The sequence below is a fragment of the Thermobia domestica genome, chromosome 2 (assembly GCF_964235325.1).
Source record: "Thermobia domestica chromosome 2, izTheDome1.hap1.1, whole genome shotgun sequence".
Taxonomy (NCBI): Eukaryota; Metazoa; Arthropoda; class Insecta; order Zygentoma; family Lepismatidae; genus Thermobia; species Thermobia domestica.
The window spans coordinates 341,624,004-341,644,593 of record NC_137455.1 but is presented as its reverse complement, the minus strand read 5'-3'; the positions used below and the strand labels follow the sequence as shown (position 1 = coordinate 341,644,593).

Below are 20,590 nucleotides of genomic sequence, written 5' to 3'. Positions count from 1 at the left end.
TCTGGGAGATTTCCAGGTTTTAACAAGAAACTCGATGAGTGCTGTTTTACTTGCAGAACAAGCAAGTAACTTTCTCCACTGTTTGATTTTTTGATTGGACATTATGTTTTTGTACGGCAAACCAGAGGTGGACCCTCGATTCAGGGGTGCCCACAGAGGGGGGGGGCTATGACTCAAACTGCGTCATTGAAATATTTGGGGGGTTAAAATCTATTTAAAATTTGTTTGAGGGGGGTGTAAAAATTAATCGAAAAGAAGATTTTTTCATGGAAGAACACCTACGGATAGACAATTGGGGGGTGCGTCATGGACATAAGGGGGGGCACTACTGCCTCGATTAATCCTCTCTACATCCTTTACGGATTTATCATCGTATACATCGAATACGTCAATCCTCTCGCTATCTAATCCAGCTAGCAAGGCTGCTGCAAATATGCTCTTTTATACCGCTTCAAAAGTCTTTTGCTCTCCGTTAATCTTGTGAACAATACACATCTGATCAATTATACAGGCTGACGGTTTCGACATGTTTTCTACAGCAGACAATTTTTTCTCAAGATATCTGTGAAGAGTGGCCTTGTTTGTTTTCTTCATTGTTCCATCACAATTAGCCAAGGAAGTGGTCCTAATGGATATTGTAGAACTAATCTCATGTCAGCAACAGGAGAGTAAGAAGCGTGGCCCTCGCCAAGCGAAGGGTTGTTGGGGGTAGTTCGGAGATAGAGTGGGAGGTGCTGGAGGCACCAGCAGGGAGCAGGATTTTGCACACACAACTTTATTGATAAAAAAGGTGATTTACCCACGTCATAAAATAGGTGAGCGAGCGTCAGCGAGCGAAGAGAGTTAGAAACCCTGCAGGGCTCGTCTAGTTCCACCTTGACCCCCTTAATAATACGTCACACTCGGGTGATCCAACTTCGATGTAAATCTAATATCACCTGCTTCCTTGTGACCAAGTTGAAATAGGTGGCTAGGGTTGAAATAGGTCGCTAGGGTAGGGCGAAAAAAATATACAAATTAGGTTGGTGGATATCAAATGAAAAAAAATTATGGAAATGGGAGGAGAAAAGAGGAATATATTGAAGATTATTTCAAATAGGATGATTTGACACGTTATGAGACATGAAGGAATCTTGCCATTAGATATGGAGGGAATGACAGAAGAAACAATACCTAGAGAAAAGCCGCGTTTGAAATTTATCGTCCAAATAATATAAGATGTAGGGAGAAAAATTTACATGGAAATGAAAAGTTTGTCAGATAATAAGAAAGACTAGAAAGAAAAGATGCATCCAAATAATCAGAAGGTTGCTGACCTTGGAAGTAGCTACTTATTAAAACAATGATTTATGTAAATACATGACATTTTATTATTATTATTATTATTATTATTATTATTATTATTATTATTATTATTATTATTAATATTAATATTACTAACAATCTATCTGTAATATCTTTATACCCAGTGTTGCCGTAAGTAGTGTCCCGAAGTTTTAAGTACATTGACACAAAATAGAGATATTTTAATAACCTTATAATATGAGTTACATAGACGCATTATAAATCAAAATCACAAATAACTATTCAAAATGGCCACCATTAGAATGCACACAATCCTTAAATCTTTGTGGCCTACCATGTGCAATGCTATCACGGTCACACAGTTTTCATACTCACCCCCATTCCATCTTAAACACTTACAACTGACACCTTTACACTTCTTCAGCTTACCCAGCAGTGACTCACGCTTCAAGATACCACTCTTGACGTCGCTTGCTTGTACGGCCACCTCCAGAAGTTGGGACAGTATTTATGGTAAAACTAGGTAAAATAGAATATTTGTTGTGTAATTGAGAAAATTATATTGTATATATTTGTGAGTGAAATTGTACAGTTTGTAAATCTTACGACCAGTCAAAGCAATAGTATGCAATCAATACGAGGGTCACTACGAAAGTTTTGAGATACGCATTGTTGTGGCACAGTATTTGAATTCCAACAATTGTGTTCGGTAGTGGTATCCAGAGGGAAGAAGCGAAGCAAGTTTCAACTCGCCTCGCTTATCGGCGTGGCCGTATCGCCTTCACTTGTTTGTTGATGTGAGCAGTATTTGGCTGTCTAGAATGCAGCACGAAAGGGAACATTTTCGGGCAATGATCCTTTACGATTTCAAAAGTGGTTTGAACGAGACACAAAGCCTTGACCGTTTGTAGGGGGCATTTGGGGATCTTGTTCCTTCCGGTGCTACAATTTTTCGGTGGTTTGGTGAATTGAGAAGAGGCCGGATACCGCTTAAAGATGAAGAGAGAGCTGGACGTCCGGCAACAGCTGTATCAGACATTGCTGCTGTGGAACAAATGATTCGAGAAAATCCTCGAACAACTTTCAAGGACATTAAATCTACAGTGAACATTGGATAGTCAGCAGTAACAAAAATTCTTCATGATCATCTTCGGCTCAGGAAGGTTTAATTTCGTTGGGTGCCTCACACTTTGACTGAATAGCAGAAGCGTATGCGTGTGGAATGGTGTGAAGATATGCTTGTAAGATTTGATGGAGGCAATTCTCGACGCGTCTCTGACATTGTTATTGGTGATGAGACTTGGATCTATCAATTTGACCCTGAAAATAAACGCCAGTCTACAGTTTGGATCTTTCCAGACGAAAATCCGCCCACGAAAGTGAAGCGACCGCGAAGTGTGGGGAAGAAGATGGTCGCAACTTTCTTCTCCAAATCTGGCCATGTTGCAACTGTTCCACTTTAAGAACAAATGACTGTTACTGCTCAGTGGTACACCACTTTTTGCCTAACAAAAGTGTTCCAGAAGCTTCGGGAACGGCGTCCAAGAACTGGATTGCGTGGAATCCTGCTTCATCATCGCGTCCGCACACACTGCCAACATCATAATTCAGATTTTAGAATCTACGGAGGTCAAACTTATGACTCATCCGCCGTATAGCCCTGACCTGGCCCCGTGTGATTTTTTTTTATTCCCCAGAATCGAAGATCGCATGCATGGGAAGAGATTTTGCAGCCCTGAAGAAGCTGTAGTGGCTTACGAGAATGAACTTTCAACACTTGAAGAAAAAGACTGGCAACGCTGCTTCCAAAACTGGTTTTCGAGGATGCAAAAGTGTGTACAGTGTAATGGTGAATACTTTGAGAAAATGTAAGTGTTAAATTGATTTTAAGTATGTAAGTTATTTCACATCTCAAAACTTTCGTAGTGACCTCGTAAGTTGACGAAAACATGTAAAATAAATATACTATATAACAATGACATGTACGACTATATAACAATGACTCGTATTGCGTTTATTCTTAAAAAGAAAAAGAAAACTTATTTGTTATAACCTAGCTGACGAGTTTGTGCCAGGCTCGCCAAGCATAAGATAGTTTATCGTAATATACAATAACTAGTCTTTGGCTCCGCCCCCAGACACCCGCGTTGACTCGGCCTACGACCTCGCATCTCTTATGTATCAGTCTTTGTATCAACGGTGAATTCCTTGCATTTACTCTTCATATTCCTGAATTTGCCCAGTGGGGGCTTCGTCCTCACACCTCCGCCTTTGCTCGGCTTACAGCCTCGCACCTCTTAAATCTACAATTCTACCAAATTTCAAATTTGTTTTCCTATTTTAACATCTATTTTGTATCCCAAGAAAACGCCCATTTAAAGAATATGGGAATTTCTTCATTCCCACTTTAGACCCCTTAAAAACTAAAAATATTCACTTCTGGCAAATTTCCTGTCGGTTAGTCCCAGAAGGCTATAATCTTGCTACATTTCATCATTCTAATCCTAGCGGAAGTGATTAAACATTTTGGGTTGTAGAAGATATCCCATATAAATAACATGGGAAAGATTTTCCATTTCCCCATTAAAACCACCCTACGCTTGGAAATTTTTATTTCTGATGATTCAATTAGGTAACGCTAACCAAAACGTACAAGCATACCGAATTTAAAGTTTTTATTCCAATTCCAAGTACCTGAAATATGAGATTTAGGTTTAAAAAAAAATGCCCATTTAAATAACATGAGGAATTTCTTATCTCCCCTTTAGACCCCTAAACATAAAAATATTTACTTTTGGCAATTTTTCTGCCGATTAGTCCCGGAAAGCTATAGTCATCTCAAATTAATTTTGAGGTGTAAAAGGTGTTCCATATAAATAACATGGGAAAGATTTTTCAGTTACTTATAAAACCATCTAAAGTCGGCAATTTTTATTTTTATTGATTTACTTAGGTATTGCTAACAAAAAGTACAAGCATCCAAATTTCTAATTTTTATTCTAATTCCAAGTACCTGAAATATGAGATTATAGGTAAAAAAAACTAAGTAAAATGAGGAATTTCTCATCCCGCTTTTAAACCACCTAAAAATTAAAAATATTCACTTTTGACAATTTTCCTGTCGGTTAGTCCCGGAAAATTGCCAAATTTCATGCCAAATTTTAGCTTTCCACGTCAACCGGAAGTACCCCGCTTTAATTTATGTCAGTTCATATAGTTTTATTTATAGTTAGGATTTAAGCCTTAATTGTATATACGATACTGCCCTTGCGATAATAGGGGGATATAGCTACGATAATTTTAGAACGCATACTTTTTTGCAGTTTTTGAATATGCAAATAAATTGTAGATATGCATTAAATAATTATAAAAAAAAAACACATACTGAGATTCTTAACAGTCATTTCCGCTAAAATAAATCAATAACGATTTGAGAAGTGGTAAATGGTAACCCTGGGTCCATTGTTTAAACTAAATTGCGTATACGAGGGATGGAAGTATTGTTGTTCAAGGTAGTGTTAATAAGGATTTTTTTTTAATGGTGAGGACAGTGACTCTGATTTCGAGTTCGAAACTGAAGATTACTAGATGTGTTTATTATATATTATTGTTATTATTAGTAGTATTATACGTGTTTCTAAATATTATTACGTGTATAACTAATATAAGACATATTTTTCTGTAATATACGATAATTTTAAAGACGAAAATCGATAATTTTGTTCTCTGAGCTTGGCAACTCTGGTTCATTCGTTTGTTTTGTGGAGTTGCTGCTATGTGTTTATATCATGTTACTGGTTAAAAGAATTGTCGGATGGAGAGGTATGAGTACTTTTCTGCAGTACTTTACACGTTTACAGGGTAGCACAACATACGAGTACTAAAAGTTCTTGTTCTTAAGACATACCATCTATTGCATTGTTGTGTTATAATATCGTTAAAGTGATCGTTGTGATTTGAAGTGGAAAATAAAAAGAAAAAAATGTATTCCGATATTAGTGCAGTCAAATTACCAAAAAGTAAGGAACAAATTAGCAAGAAGCTAAAACTTGGAGCAGATGTTAGGAATGATGTTCTAAACAACATACTAAAAGTCTTCTGAAATCCCACGTGACCTTCGCTGCCATATTGGAAAATGGCCGCTGGAAGTGCCAAATGAACAATACCCAGATTAAAATAGCAATATCTTCGCTATGGTTGAAGATAAAGAGAAAAACTTAGTGTCGCTTTATAGAACATAACACAATATTTTCTATAGAGAAACAATTTTTCATAAAACGCATACTTTTAGAAATATTTAGCTCTAAATTCTAAAATTCTAAAATTGACCGTCAAACTGATTTACAATTTTACTGAACTTAGGAAGTAATTATTAACAAGTTAAAATTTGACATATATGTTGGTAAAGATTATTTAAGTGACATACTAAAATCCCACAATTTCTTCGTTCGCCATATTGGAAAATGTCCAAAAGTCCGAAGTAATTGAAAGATAATATTCGTTAAGTGAAATACAAAGTCTGGACCGGGCTAAATATTTGAGAAACTGTCAATGCTGTCGATCCGAAGTCAATTGCTATTAATGCAAATTTACTCATGTTGACCCATCATCATTATAGGCCGCAGCTTCTCTGGTAGAGCGCTCCCTTATGCTACATGGGGTCCCTACCTCGCACCAAGTAGGCTTTGTGGTGGATAATCACCTTTGTGTGGGTTTCTCGTTTCCTCCCACTTTCTTCATGTCACCATTTCGTTCAGTATCGTCACCTCCCTTAGCCTCTATGACATTATCTTGGGTCGTAAAACTGAAGGATTTAATTTTAATTTTTCATTATCACGAGACAATTGGGAAAATACGTGAATTAAGAAATAGCGAACTCAGGCCAGAAAGTCAGAGAAAATACCACTTGAAAGCTGATGCACTGACCACGGATCACCAAGAACGTGCTATATTTGGCTAGCAGTAGTTCTTCAAGAATTGTAGCAGCAATGAGTTGAAATGAAATCTTTTAGTTTTACGTCCCACGCTTATGCCGGTTAGATGCCGGAAGAGACAGTAACGATGATAAATGAATGAAATGGTAGAATGAAGAAAGTGGGAGGAAACGGGAGAACCCCGAGAAAATCCACGAGCACGGTGTTTATCCACCACAAAGTCCACACGACGCGAGCTGGGATCGAACCAGGAACCCCAAGCACCGGAAGTGAACGCTTTACCAGTGAGCCACCGCGTCCCCTAGCAATGAGTTGAGTTCTTCTTTCTGCCTGTTAATTAATTTCATTAGTATTTCAAACCCGTTTGACTAGAAAAGAAAACCAAAAAGAATGATATTTCTTTATTATATGTCTCCCTCGGAATTCGATTCACCTCAGTGTTCATAGGTTTTCGTAAGAAAATTTCCCTCAAACCAGTAAAAACTTTCCCTTTTCTTATCAATTTTTCCCTAGTTTGATGACTGTCCATTTCCTACGACAGAAGTTAAGTGATAAGAATTAATTTGACTATATAAAAGGAAGTGTCAACCACACTTGTTTTATTCACTTGGTTTTTGCTTGTATTTTTCCTTTACATTATCCTTCATTTTTTCTATAAAAAATACACACAAATACACCCGGCCAACAATGGTTGCAAAGCACACTACTTTGAACACATACACACACAAACTGTTGTTATTGTATTGGTTTATTTCTGGAAAACAAAGAAAAATTATATTGGTTAATCAGCACGAGAATTTCCCTGGATTTTCAACATTTTATTGAAAAATTCCCTTTTTGCTAAATTTACCTATGAAAATTCCCTAGATTAGGGAAATTTCCCTTAAAAACTACGAACACTGATTCACCTTTGTGAACTGAAATGAAATTCTTAATGTGGTATATCGCAAGAGTACATGAACATCTGTCCTTCCATGCGGCTAATGTTCCAGTATATATGTATATGCAGTGGCGCATTTACGATTTTGTTTCGGGAGGGGCTTGCTAACTTTCGGGGGGAGCTTTGCCTGAAAATGTGAAAATTCTGCAAGATATTTCATATACATACCCGGAAGCCCCTCCTAAATACGCCACTGTGTATATGCTTGTCTGTGCTTCTTTGGTATAGCAGTTTATTACTTCCATGGTGTTTTTCTGGCTCCGCCATTACTGTAGACGTATTAAATTAATTTTTCTTGATATTATTTGATATTCTTTAAGTTCTATTTTAAAATCGGAAGTTCGAGCCTTCTCGTGGCTAAGCGGACAGTGCGAGACCCCCGTTCTATTTCCGGCGGGAGCTTATGTACTTCAGATGTCACCTTTAACTGTACTTCTCACCTTCTCTCACCTTCAGATCTCTCCACGTCTCATACAGCCTCGCTGCTGAAAGGGATACTATATTGAAAATCAAATCAAATTTAATATGGGAAATTTAAGTTTGCAGCCATCTACATGCTTTAGTGTTTCATTCCATGTTGAATAGTTTTGCATATTCAACGCACAACGATTTAAGATATACCTATATACATGACTGATTTCATTAAATTTGATTTGGTTCAGAATATCCTTTTGATTTTGTTAAAAAAAAAAAAAGAACTACATATAAGAGGTACCTCTGGCAACCCAGAAATGCAGCTGACGTCACTTGTAAACAAAGAAATTAGTTTGCAACTTTGCTGCATGAACAGGTAAATCAAACGAGATCCTACGCAACAAAGTATAGCCTACTTACATTTGGTCAAAAAAGATGTGAGCGTTTCTTAGAATTCAAATGATTTTGGAGTTATGAGCTTTAATACTTCAAAATAACCCAGAAATAATAATAATAACAACAACAACAACTTACATGCTTAACAAATGCCGTAAGTATGCGCAGATCTCTGGACTGAGCATGGAGAGCCTTTAAAACATAGTCATTCCAGACTTTTAGACTTGCAAACTATGCTATGCATAAGTGTCAGAATTCTTATAGAACGGGGAGCCGCGGTACCCCAGTGGTAGAGCGTTCATCTGTGGTGCATGGGGACCTTGCTTCGATCCCAGTACGCTAACTTTGTGGTGGACAAGAGTTTTCTCTGGGTTCTTCCGTTTCCTCCTACATTCTTCATTCCGCCATTTCCTTCATTTCTCATCATCACCATCTCCTTTAGCCTAACCGGCATAACCATTGAGATGTAAAAGTTAAAGATTTCATTTCATTTTCTTAATGAACGGCTTTGTCCGTTCGTCCGTCTGTTGACAGGTATCAGAGCGAAAACAGTAAGAAATATCGAGATAAGTTTTTTTTTTTTTTTTTGCAATCGATTAAGAGTCCCAGAAACAGATTCCATCTTCTCCCTTAGCACTATACCGGAAGTGGTACAAATTAGCCATTTCTGGTTTTAACATTTACCACTATGAAACTAAAAAGGTAACAGATAGCGCGAAGCGGTTTTTTGCAATTCACTCATTGTCTCAAGACAACATATCTTGACTATCTAAAACACTCTACCAAAACTGGAAATGGTTTAAATTTACTACTACATCCGGTTTCAATACTGATTTCCATAGAGCAAGAACGGTAAGAGGTGTCGAGATGCAATCGATTCAGCATCTCAAGAATATGTCCCATCTGCCATGTTAACCATTTATACAAACCGGAAACGGCTTAATTTAACTATTTCTGGTTTCACCATTTATCTCTATAGAACAAACATGGTATTAAATGGCGACAAGTCGTTTTCTGCAACTGATTCAGGTTCTCAAGTGAAAATATCATCACAACTAGCTGCACTCTATCATCAAACCTGGAAGTGATTAAAATTTACTACTATTTCTGGTTTCGATTTCCACAGAACAATAACGGTAAGAGATATCAAGATGCTGTTTTTTTGTAAATCGATTCAGCTTTCGAGGTTCTGCAATACGTTCTATCCTCCCCGTAAACCCTCTTTGCAAACCAGAAGTGGCTGAAATCAAATAGCGACAAACTGTTTTCTGCAATTGACGCAGTGTCTCAAAAGTACATGTCATTACAATCTGAAACATTCTACCGAAATGGGAGGTGGTTGATATTTACTGGTTTCAAATCTGAATTTCGTAGAGCAAAAATTGTAAGAAAGATCGAGAAGTTTCTTTTTCTTTTTTATTTATTTCTTTTCTTTTTCCTGCAATCAATTCAGCTTCCCGAAAATAGGTTCCAACTCCTCTGGTAACCCTCTATTCAAACCGGAAGTAGTTCAAATTAGCGATTTTCGGATTCAAACTTTATCGCTATATTTTAAAAACAATAAGGCATAGCGAGTAATGGCCTTGTGATATGGATTCAACGACCGAAAAAGAGGTTCTATCTTGTATCTTATTACTTTATTGCAGCCGGTATAGATGTACTGTACTATAAATACAACCAAGAAAGTTCCGTCGCTTTTTACGCATTCAACTAAGGCGTGAGGGCCAATGGAACACAGACTTCCTCAAAAAGCGACATAACTTTCTTGGTTACCTCTATACTTTAAGTTTGAGTGTTGAGTCCACATAGTTTGGAAGTGTACTTGTAGTTTCACACTGTGAAACCAAACTCACATGTAGCGTTCACCTCCGGTGCTTGGGGTCCCTGGTTCGATCCCAGTTCGCGCCGTGTGGACTTTGTGGTGGACAAACACCATGCTCGTGGGTTTTCTCGGAGTTCTTCCGTTTCCTCCCACTTTCTTCATTCCACCATTTCATTCATCTCTCATCATCACCGTCTCCTTTAGTCTACCCGGCATAAGCGTGGGACATAAAACTTAAAGATTTCATTTCATTTTCAAACTCACATGTTTAAAATTAGAATTTATTAAAACTTTATCTTATGAATAGGACTTGTGTAAGATACTTAAACACTTACGGAAAGTTAATTAATAATTAATGACGTGTTAATTTTAACGATAATTGGTAAAACCCACCAGAAATTATCTTTTAGTTTTGTCAATATTTTCAGTACTTTGGAGTCTAAAAGTAGTACAGTTCATTAGGAACATTTACTTCAATTTCTCGTTCTGGCAGCTTTTGATATGCAAATAAACTATTCTCATATTCACTATAATTTCAATGCTATTTAACACTGTTTTGGTGAAACGTGGGCTATTCATTGTATCACATCTTCTTTACCCGTGTGGCTCTTGTTCGCTGGAAAAGGGAGAACTCCTGTTCCTTCTAATTTTCAGCAATTGTGCTCAATTTTCGTTCTGTTTGATCTGCATGGTCAACAGATAGGGAAGAAGGAAGACTTTTGACGTCATTAGTTTATTTGTCGCTCGCCCAGACGCCTCGGTTCTGTTACTCTCTTCTACGAGAAGGCGATTGCTACATACAAAAGAGAGAGAGCTTCCCACAGACAAATGACAGAGTAGCAGTAACAAGTTGGCGAGTCTATTTCAAATTCTTGTTTCCCATCAAGATGTTGAAACTCGATGTTCTCAGTAGCAATTCTATTTACTGGAGATACTTTATACCATTTACTCTCACCCTTTTAAGAAACCAAATATATTTTGTAACAAAGAACTGTTCAATTAATAGAGAGAAACTACTTTGCTCCAAGCTGGTCATGCTGTTATAATCAAAAGTGAACTTTGTGATAGACAAACACCATGTGCGTGGGTTTTCTCTGGGTACTCCCGTTTCCTCTCGCTTTATTCATTCCAGCATTCCATTCATTTCTCATCATCACCGTCTCCTTTAGCATAGTCGGCATACCCGTGGGACGTAAAACTGTAAGGTTTCATTTTTTCCATCATAATTAAGGACATCATATGTATTTTGACCAACGGCGACTTGTGAGGGAGGCCACACAAGAAAAAAAAATAATTTTAGTGCTGGAAACTTAATTTGCAATGTCTTAATTTTTGAGTACAACAATTGTACACATGGATTAAGATATTAGGTAAGTTTCATTCTATTACTTTGTAGGGGTTCGATTCCCGATGGGAATACCAGGTCGAAAAAGTGTAAACGATTTTCATGTCATCCATCCTGAATCAGGTTTTCATCATTTACACCAGGCAAATGCTGGGATGGTACATAACATACAGGTCCCACGCCGCTTCATTCCCTCCCCAACCCTTTCATCCTTCCCTTTCCTCGGCTAGTGCGCTCACCGAGAGACGTCATCCCTGATACCTGACGGGCTAATATGGCCATACATGCCGAAAGCCCAGAAATCTGTTCTAATCATAATCCTAATTCTAACCCTTAGCTTGTAGCGAAAAAATGATGACGTCATCGCTTCCTGGAAAACAACGCACCTGTTCCTTGTTCGAATGTTAGCCAGAGACGCTCACGAACCTGCGTATGAAATCCATCATAGTTCGCCTGTTCTCTTGACCGCACACCACCTTCATTCAATCTCTTCCCAACCATGTAGTCATTTCCTTGGAAGAAGTTCTTATGCGATGTTGCCACGCTGCTTTCTGAGGCGTAGTCATGGATTTTGGACCACTACACCTTACTTCACTTTAGGACCTATAACACAGCAACGGTACAGAGTTACAACCTGTAAGTTACCACATGAACTACATAGGTATGCAGGATTACACATGTAAAATTTCATCACTCTATGATATTTGGAAGTGGGTCAGGGTGAAAGTTTCACCCGCGTCTCTCGTAAACCGTTAAATTTCAAAGAAATCACAGATGTGCAAATTACTGAGAAACTATCGATTTGCGACCCTCGGTTCGTATGGGTGAAAATGTTCCAAAGTACTTGTAGAATATCGCCTTACAAGGAATGCATCAAATTACCAGTCACTATATATATATATATATATATATATATATATATATATATATATATATATATATATACATATATATATAGGGTTTTCATAAAGTATGGACGGATTTAATTCGCTTATAATTTACATAAAAATGCTCATATTGAAATCAAATAAAGTGCAAACGGTAGCGGAAGGATTAAATTTTTACCTGTAATCTGCACCAGCTCAGTTTATCCCCCGCCACACATCCAAATGGGCGCCATTTACGTCCACACATTCGCGTAGGCGGCGCTGGAATCCACTCACAGCGTTCCGCCGTGTTTGATCCGAAATGCCAGCCACAGACGCCCTGATTTTGTCCTTTAAGTTCTCCAAACCAGTTGGCTTCTTTGCATAAACTTCCGTTTCCACATGACCCCAAAGCCAGAAGTCGCAGGGGGTAAGGTCGGGTGATCTTGGCGGCCAAGCGGTCGGGCCACCGCGGCCAATCCATCGGTTAGGGAATTTCTCGTCAAGGAACTATCTCATCTTGATTGCATAGTGAGGGGGTGCCCCGTCCTGTTGGAACACGATGTCGTTCTGGATTCCACGTGCCTCCAGTTCCGGAATGAGGTATTTCTGCAACATATCCAGGTACGAATCTCCATTCACGGTCTCCTCTTCAAAAAAGAACGGTCCAATCAGATGATCATAGGACACAGCGCACCAAACGTTCACTTTACGGCTATCTCTCTCATGTGTCTCAAATTCTTTTGGGTTTTCCGTGCCTCAAACGCGACAGTTATGTCGGTTAACCTTCCCGGAGACATGGAAGATTGCCTCATCTGAGAACATGATGGCTGAAAGGAGAACGTTGCCATGTTCCAACTGCTTGAGCATGGCGTCACAGAAGTTGAACCGGATGTCCAAATCTTCATTATGCAGATCCTGGACTATCTTGATTTTGTAACCTTTGGCCTTGATCGTCTTCTTGGCTATCTTAAACACGGTTGTCTGTGGAATTCCGAGTTCCATGGACCGTCTAGGAATCGACTTCTGTGGGTTGTTGATGATGCTTTCCCTTACTCTGCTCACTGTTGCAGGCGATGTTGGCGGCCTCCCACTTCGAGGACGGTCCAGGACGCTTCCAGTCTCCAAGAACTTAGCATGCCACTTTCGGATTGCACTCTCAGTCGGTGCCGGCTTTTTGAACTCTTTGGTGAACTTTCGACACACCAGAATTGGTGATTTTAGCTCTACGTACCACAGAACACATTGCGCTTTCTCTTTCACCGACGCCATCTTTGATACGGTAAAAAAAATAGTCTTCTCAGAGGAGTTTTTCATTTATTTATTTCTTTAAAAGACACACACACCAATACAGCTTACAACTTACTTTTAACAGTCAACATTGAAACAACAATGAAAACAACAATGGATGGAATTTGGTAAGAAACTGACCTTTGCCCTCCCTCTCCCTCTCTCAACGTGTTCAGAGTTGCCGCTTATCTAACAGTGTTGCCAACTAAAAATTTAATCCTTCTGGTACCGTTTGCACTTTATTTGATTTCATTATGAGCATTTTTATGAAAATTACAAGCAAATTAAATCCGTCCAGACTTTATGAAAACCCTATATATATATATACTGGATAAATTAAAATATGCATGGAACATGAAATATTCAGAGGCAAGGCATTTACATTAATTGTTTATAGAAACGATTTTGTAAACTTTTTAAAATAAATGGTAGATTACAAATCTCTCTGAATTTATAAAATCAAATACATGAATTAAGTTAAGTTCAGTCATCTATTGGTTAAAGATGTCTTGTAAAAATAAAGATATAGCACCTGGAAACCGAATGCCTACTATCACTCCCAGATTTAAACCTAGATGGCACATTAATTAGTTACAGTTAAGAATTCTGTACAATTCTTATATTTCTTCTACAAATGTATTTGATGGAAAATATCACAAGTTATTCAGACTATTTATTTTTGTCATGTTGTTTTATAACCAAAATGTACAATTTGCTTAACATATAGCAACATCATAATAGCAAACATTAAATAAAGGAAGGGGTTTCAGGATTAGCTTTTAAGATAAAAAAAAACGTCCTAGATTTTCTCGAAAAGTACGCATGACTTTTTATACTGACATATGTCGTTTTATTCAGTTTAATGATATCTATGAGTTGGTATAGGTATCTCCTTTGAGAATGTTTATTTCATTAAATGCTAATGATATAGGTACCTTTGGAAATTTTTGTTTCATTAAATGCTAATGAAATACTTTTGGGAATTTTTGTTACATTAAACGCTAATTATATACCTTTGGGAATTTTTGTTTCATTAAACGCTATTGAAATACCTTTAAGAATTTTTGTTTCATTAAACGCTAATGATATACCTTTGAGAATTTTTGTTTCATTAAACGCTAATGATATATCTTTGGGAACTTTTGTTTCATTAAAAGATAATGATATACTTTTGGGAATTTTTGTTACATTAAACGCTAATTATATACCTTTGGGAATTTTTGTTTCATTAAACGCTATTGAAATACCTTTGAGAATTTTTGTTTCATTAAACGCTAATGATATACCTTTTGAGAATTTTTGTTTCATTAAACGCTAATGATATACCTTTGGGAATTTTTGTTTCATTAAACGCTAATTATATACCTTTGGGAATTTTTGTTTCATTAAAAGATAATGATATACTTTTGGGAATTTTTGTTACATTAAACGCTAATTATATACCTTTGGGAATTTTTGTTTCATTAAACGCTATTGAAATACCTTTGAGAATTTTTGTTTCATTAAACGCTAATGATATACCTTTGAGAATTTTTGTTTCATTAAACGCTAATGATATACCTTTGGGAATTTTTGTTTCATTAAACGCTATTGAAATACCTTTGGGAATTTTTGTTTCATTAAAAGATAATGATATATCTTTGGGAAATTTTGTTTCATTAAACGCTATTGAAATACCTTTGAGAATTTTTGTTTCATTAAAGTCTAATGATATACATTTGAGAATTTTTGTTTCATTAAACACTAATGATATATCTTTGGGAACTTTTGTTTCATTAAAAGATAATGATATACTTTTGGGAATTTTTGTTACAGTAAACGCTAATTATATACCTTTGGGAATTTTTGTTTCATTAAACGCTATTGAAATACCTTTGAGAATTTTTGTTTCATTAAACGCTAATGATATATATTTGAGAATTTTTGTTTCATTAAACGCTAATGATATACCTTTGGGAATTTTTGTTTCATTAAAAGATAATGATATACTTTTGGGAATTTTTGTTTCATTAAACGCTAATGAAATGCCTTTGGGATTTTTTGTTTCATTAAATGCTAATGAAATGCGTTTGGGAATTTTTGTTTCATTAAACGCTAATGATATACCTTTGAGAATTTTTGTTTCATTAAACGCTAATGATATACCTTTGAGAATTTTTGTTTCATTAAACGCTAATGATATACCTTTGGGAACTTTTGTTTCATTAAACGCTAATGAAATACCTTTGGGAATTTTTGTTTCATTAAACGCTAATGATATCCCTTTGGGAATTTTTATTTCATTAAACGTTATTGAAATACCTTTGAGAATTTTTGTTTCATTAAACGCTAATGATATACCTTTGAGAATTTTTGTTTCATTAAACGCTATTGAAATACCTTTGGGAATTTTTGTTTCATTAAAAGATAATGATATACTTTTGGGAATTTTTGTTTCATTAAACGCTAATGAAATACCTTTGGGAATTTTTGTTTCATTAAACGCTATTGAAATACCTTTGGGAATTTTTGTTTCATTAAACGCTAATGATATATCTTTGGGAAATTTTGTTTCATTAAACGCTATTGAAATACCTTTGAGAATTTTTGTTTCATTAAACTCTAATGATATACCTTTGAGAATTTTTTTTCATTAAACGCTAATGATATATCTTTGGGAACTTTTGTTTCATTAAAAGATAATGATATACTTTTGGGAATTTTTGTTACATTAAACGCTAATGATATACCTTTGGGAATTTTTGTTTCATTAAACGCTATTGAAATACCTTTAAGAATTTTTGTTTCATTAAACGCTAATGATATACCTTTGAGAATTTTTGTTACATTAAACGCGGAGGCTTAGTGGTAAAGCGCTTACTTCTGGTGAAGTGCATCTCTGGTTCGATTCCATCTCGCGTCTAGTATGCTTTGTAATGGACACAAACACTATAGGCATTGGTTTTCTTAGAGTTCTCTGTTTTTCTTCTATTTCGTTAATTCATTATTTCATTTATTACCACCATCACAGTCCTCTTTTACCTCAGAGCGTAAGCGTAAGATGCTTAATTAGAAATCTCATTTCATTTGTATTAATACATTTTTATTTTTCCAATTCCCCGAAGAAGAAAATATTTTGGATGCATGTGATCCTCCCACTTACATTATTTTAACATTACTAAATAACTTAACTTATACCATGATGTTCACAATTACTTTTTTCAATCTCTCTCTCTCTGCTTATAGCAATTAAATCATGAATAGAGAGATGTCATATTGAGTTTATTGCTGCAGATGTATTATTGCTGTAAAAAAATCTGTAATCGATATGCTATTACCACATATGAATAATAACTTTTTCTAAGGGGGAGGGGCAATTTTCTATTATTTAATTAAAACGAATTGGAAACAGAATATCGAGAGCATATTTTAACGAGAGTATATATATATATATATATATATATATATATATATATTACATACCCACGTGTTCATACACAAAACATAAGTTACAATCCTAATTAATTTTTGTTATTATTCTCCATTCTAAAGATTTTTCTCTAATTAATTAATTTTATTAATAAATTTTCCTCCTGTAATTTTAATGATGTACAGTTTAAACTTGAAACTTGAAAATATAATAATTCATGAACATCATTACCATTTAACTGGTAATATAGTGATTTCCAATCATTGTGTCTCGACACACTGGATGCCCGCCAGTTGCAATCCCATTGGACGGGCCCTGAAATTTTAGAGTTTAAAATTTATGAAGCATTTGATAAAAAATGAATGCTAAGACAGATCGTATCAGTCAATACATCTAGTGGCAGCTACAAGGCTCACTACTACGTAGACACTACTTTATAGAAACATATAAGCTTAGACCATTTTAATTTATATTATTATAAAACTAAGAAAGGAAGTTCTGTCGCTTTTTGTGGAGGTCTGTGTTCCATTGGCCCTCACACCGCGAGTTGAATGCGAATGGAGATAAGGTTAAGATCAATTGTTGGTGTTGGTATATCTAACATACTACCTGGTTGTGGCAGTTCAGTTACACCGTGAACTTGCCTAAGGACAGAGTGAACATAGGATCTAAACAGAGCGTCATAAGGGCGTGTACGCTGTACGAGTTCAAACTGGGGTCGAACGCTGCTGCAGCGGAGTGGAAGGTGTGCCAGGCCTTTGGTGAGGGTGTCGTGATACTCGGACAGTACAGCGGTGGTTTAACAAGTTTAAGAACGGTGACGAAGCACTAGAAGACGGACCACGTATCGGAAGACCAATACATGTACAAAACGAAGATCTTCAGGCATCAATTGAGGTGAATAGTGACTAGACATTTGAGGAACTATTCAAATTCAATGTGAGTGGAGAAACCATTCGGCAGACCTCCATCAACTTGAGAAGCACTACAAGTTGGGTCGATGGGTCCCACATGATTTAACTCCGGGCCAGAAGGCAACACGATCAGACATCTATTTCTTTGCTGACTCGTCTGAGGAAGGAAGCATTTCTGGACAGGGTGTTGACACGTGATGAGAAGTGGGTCCTGTACGAAGCTCCAAGGCGCCGTCATCATTGGTTAAAATCGCACGAACCGGTTCCAAAACAACCGAACCAGTGACCAGTACTGCACCTGAAGAAGATCCTCCTGTGTGTTTGGTGGACTGCTCGCCCACCATGCATCGGGAACTACTACCAGCTGATCAGAGCACCAATGCAACTGTGTACTATCAGCATTGAACCGTGATCAAGAAAAACTCAAAACTCTGGAGCCAGCACTTCTGAATCGCAAAAGGGTCCTCCTGTTATGGGACAACGCTAGGATGACCCGGGGCACCATTCCACGCCTTGGATGGAAAACACTGTTGCACCTGTCATACTTCCCGGACATTGTGCCACCCGATTATCACTTGTTTCATTCCTTGGACAATCACTTTAGAGGACGCCAGTTCAAATTCCTAGTAGAGGTGCAAAATGCACTTGATACCTTCTTCGCTTCACGGCCCATCAAGTTCAACCGTGATGGAATCCATGGCCTTCCAGAACGTTGGCAGAAGGTCATCGATGCTGGTGAGGACTATTTTTGATCGTCCAGGCACGTCTTAGGTGGTGGGCGAAAAGGCAGAACTTTCTTGGTTACCTTTATATTAATAGAAGATGAAACAAGTGTATCGTATGTCGTGAATGTTCAGGAAAGTGTGTCTTTACAATGTCCAAAAAAGGTTAGGAATCACTGATTTAATATATTAAATGTAGTCATATTGTCGTTTCCTGTGTAGATTGTAAAATGGTTTCAAAATACTTCGAACTTTATCTATATATTTGAACCACCCGACCGATCTGGATCAAATTATCAACATAGATAAGGTTCGGACTTAGGATGGTTTTTATCATTTCATTTTGACGGCACAACTTAGGAGAGAGGGAAGGGGATATATACAAATGATCGAAATTGACCATATTAGTGTCGAATCCATAGGTTTCGGGTCGCTGAGATGAATAGTAGCACTTCCCATGCCGTTTAAAAAGAAATCAGCCCCACAACTTGGAGGAGGGGAGGGGGATCTATATATAAAATGATCGAAAATAACCGATATTAGAGTGGAAATCATAGTTTTCGGGGTTACTGGGATGAATAGTGATACTTCCGATGCCGTTTAAATCCAACTTCGGCCTCGCAACTGGGAGGGGGAAGAACAAATATATTAAAATGTTAAAAATGACCTATATTAGTGTCAAATCTATAGGTTTCGGGGTCGTTGAGATGAACAGTGATACTTCTGATGCCGTTTAATTCCAAATTCAGCCCACAATAGTAATATTTAATTTTTAAGACAAAAAACATTGTTTATCAGATAGCGCTTAAGTGATAGTAGAAAGTGACTGACGAACGGAACATACTACTAATTATTTTTATTTTTAAACCAGTGAGGTGGGTAATTTACGCTAGTTAATGAATAGATGAATAGGATAAACTTAGTTCACAAATTTTGGTTTGAAATTATTTCATGAAATGATATATGAAGGAAATTAGAATGGAATAGTTTGGATTTAAGTGAGAACTATAAGGCAGTGCCGTACCGTGGGCGGCGAGCGGGGTGGCACCACGAGCGCTGAAGTAAGATTCGCAAAATTCGGGAGGAAAAAGCAAAGGAAAAGGGAAAAGGAAAAATTATAGGAGTGGTCCTATAGTGGTACTCATGTTGGGAAAATGCATGTGCACATATATAAAATGGAAGAAAACAATTATAAAAAGGGCTCAAAATCAATGGAGAGCAAGGTTGAATTTTGATTTTTTTTATTGTGCTTTGTACTAATCATAGTGCCGTTTGCGGCTGGTCTGTCGATCTCACTCATATATAGGGGGGCGCCGTCGTCCCGGGTGCTGATTTTCCATGGCACGGTACTGCTAGTAGGTTTGCTTTCATTGATTTTTCAGCAAATCTTTACAAGTAGTACGTACGTTACAGTTAGGTGTATCTGTGAATCTGGTATGAGTTTGTGTGTCACTGTTAGGATACATCAAACAACAATAGATATGATCTGTTATTTAGCAGTGGATATAATTTCATAAACAGTACATAAATTAGTAAATAATCTATTTCAGCAGAATAAAATAATATGAAAAAAATATCAGATTCGCAACGAACGACGTACTTTAACGTCTTAAAAGTTCATGCTACTCGATTTTTCTCGAAAACCATGCTTCAGAATTTACTTCTAGGAATACCATTTGTTCAGCCCAATGTAAACTATCAATTGATATAGGGCAATAGTAAAGTTTCTTAGTTAATCATAAATTTGAGTTATATCTCAGTAACCATGCTGCATAACGTTATCCTGCTGGTGCCACAATTAAAAATTTGATGAATGTATACTTCATTATTAGTTGGTGGCTTGGCGTGGTTATCATGCAGCATTATTTTCAGGTTTACATTTTTAGATTTTTCTCAAAAACTATGCATAAGAATTTAAAGCGACTTATATCATTTTGTTCTGTTCAGTAAGATCTATTGATTGAAACATGTCTCATCTTTGGATAATTTTTTCCTCGTTAAACGCAGATAATATTGTGGGGTTATAAATACACTGTATTCACAGCATAGCTAACCAAAAGTCTCGTCATTTATACTTTCTCATGCCTCAGCGTTTAATAAGGATGAGACTCGCAAGACTATAGGATGTGTTTACGTGTACGAAGACTAAACTGGAGTTAATAGATCTTTAACTTCCGATTTAAAGACAAGTCAATTGTCTTCCTTGGAACAAATAAAGAATAATAAGAATGTA

The 20,590-nt window shown here is 36.7% G+C and overlaps 1 long non-coding RNA gene across 1 annotated transcript; it reads right to left on the bottom strand.

The window, feature by feature from the left end:
• Nucleotides 1-1,479: 1,479 nt before the first annotated feature.
• On the bottom strand, nt 1,480-17,038 carry LOC145678737 (uncharacterized). Its single transcript, XR_014130427.1, has 3 exons — nt 16,953-17,038; nt 11,543-11,759; nt 1,480-1,824 (listed from the first exon to the last, which is right to left on the bottom strand). It is a non-coding gene; the product is annotated as an uncharacterized LOC145678737 (long non-coding RNA).
• Nucleotides 17,039-20,590: the final 3,552 nt, after the last annotated feature.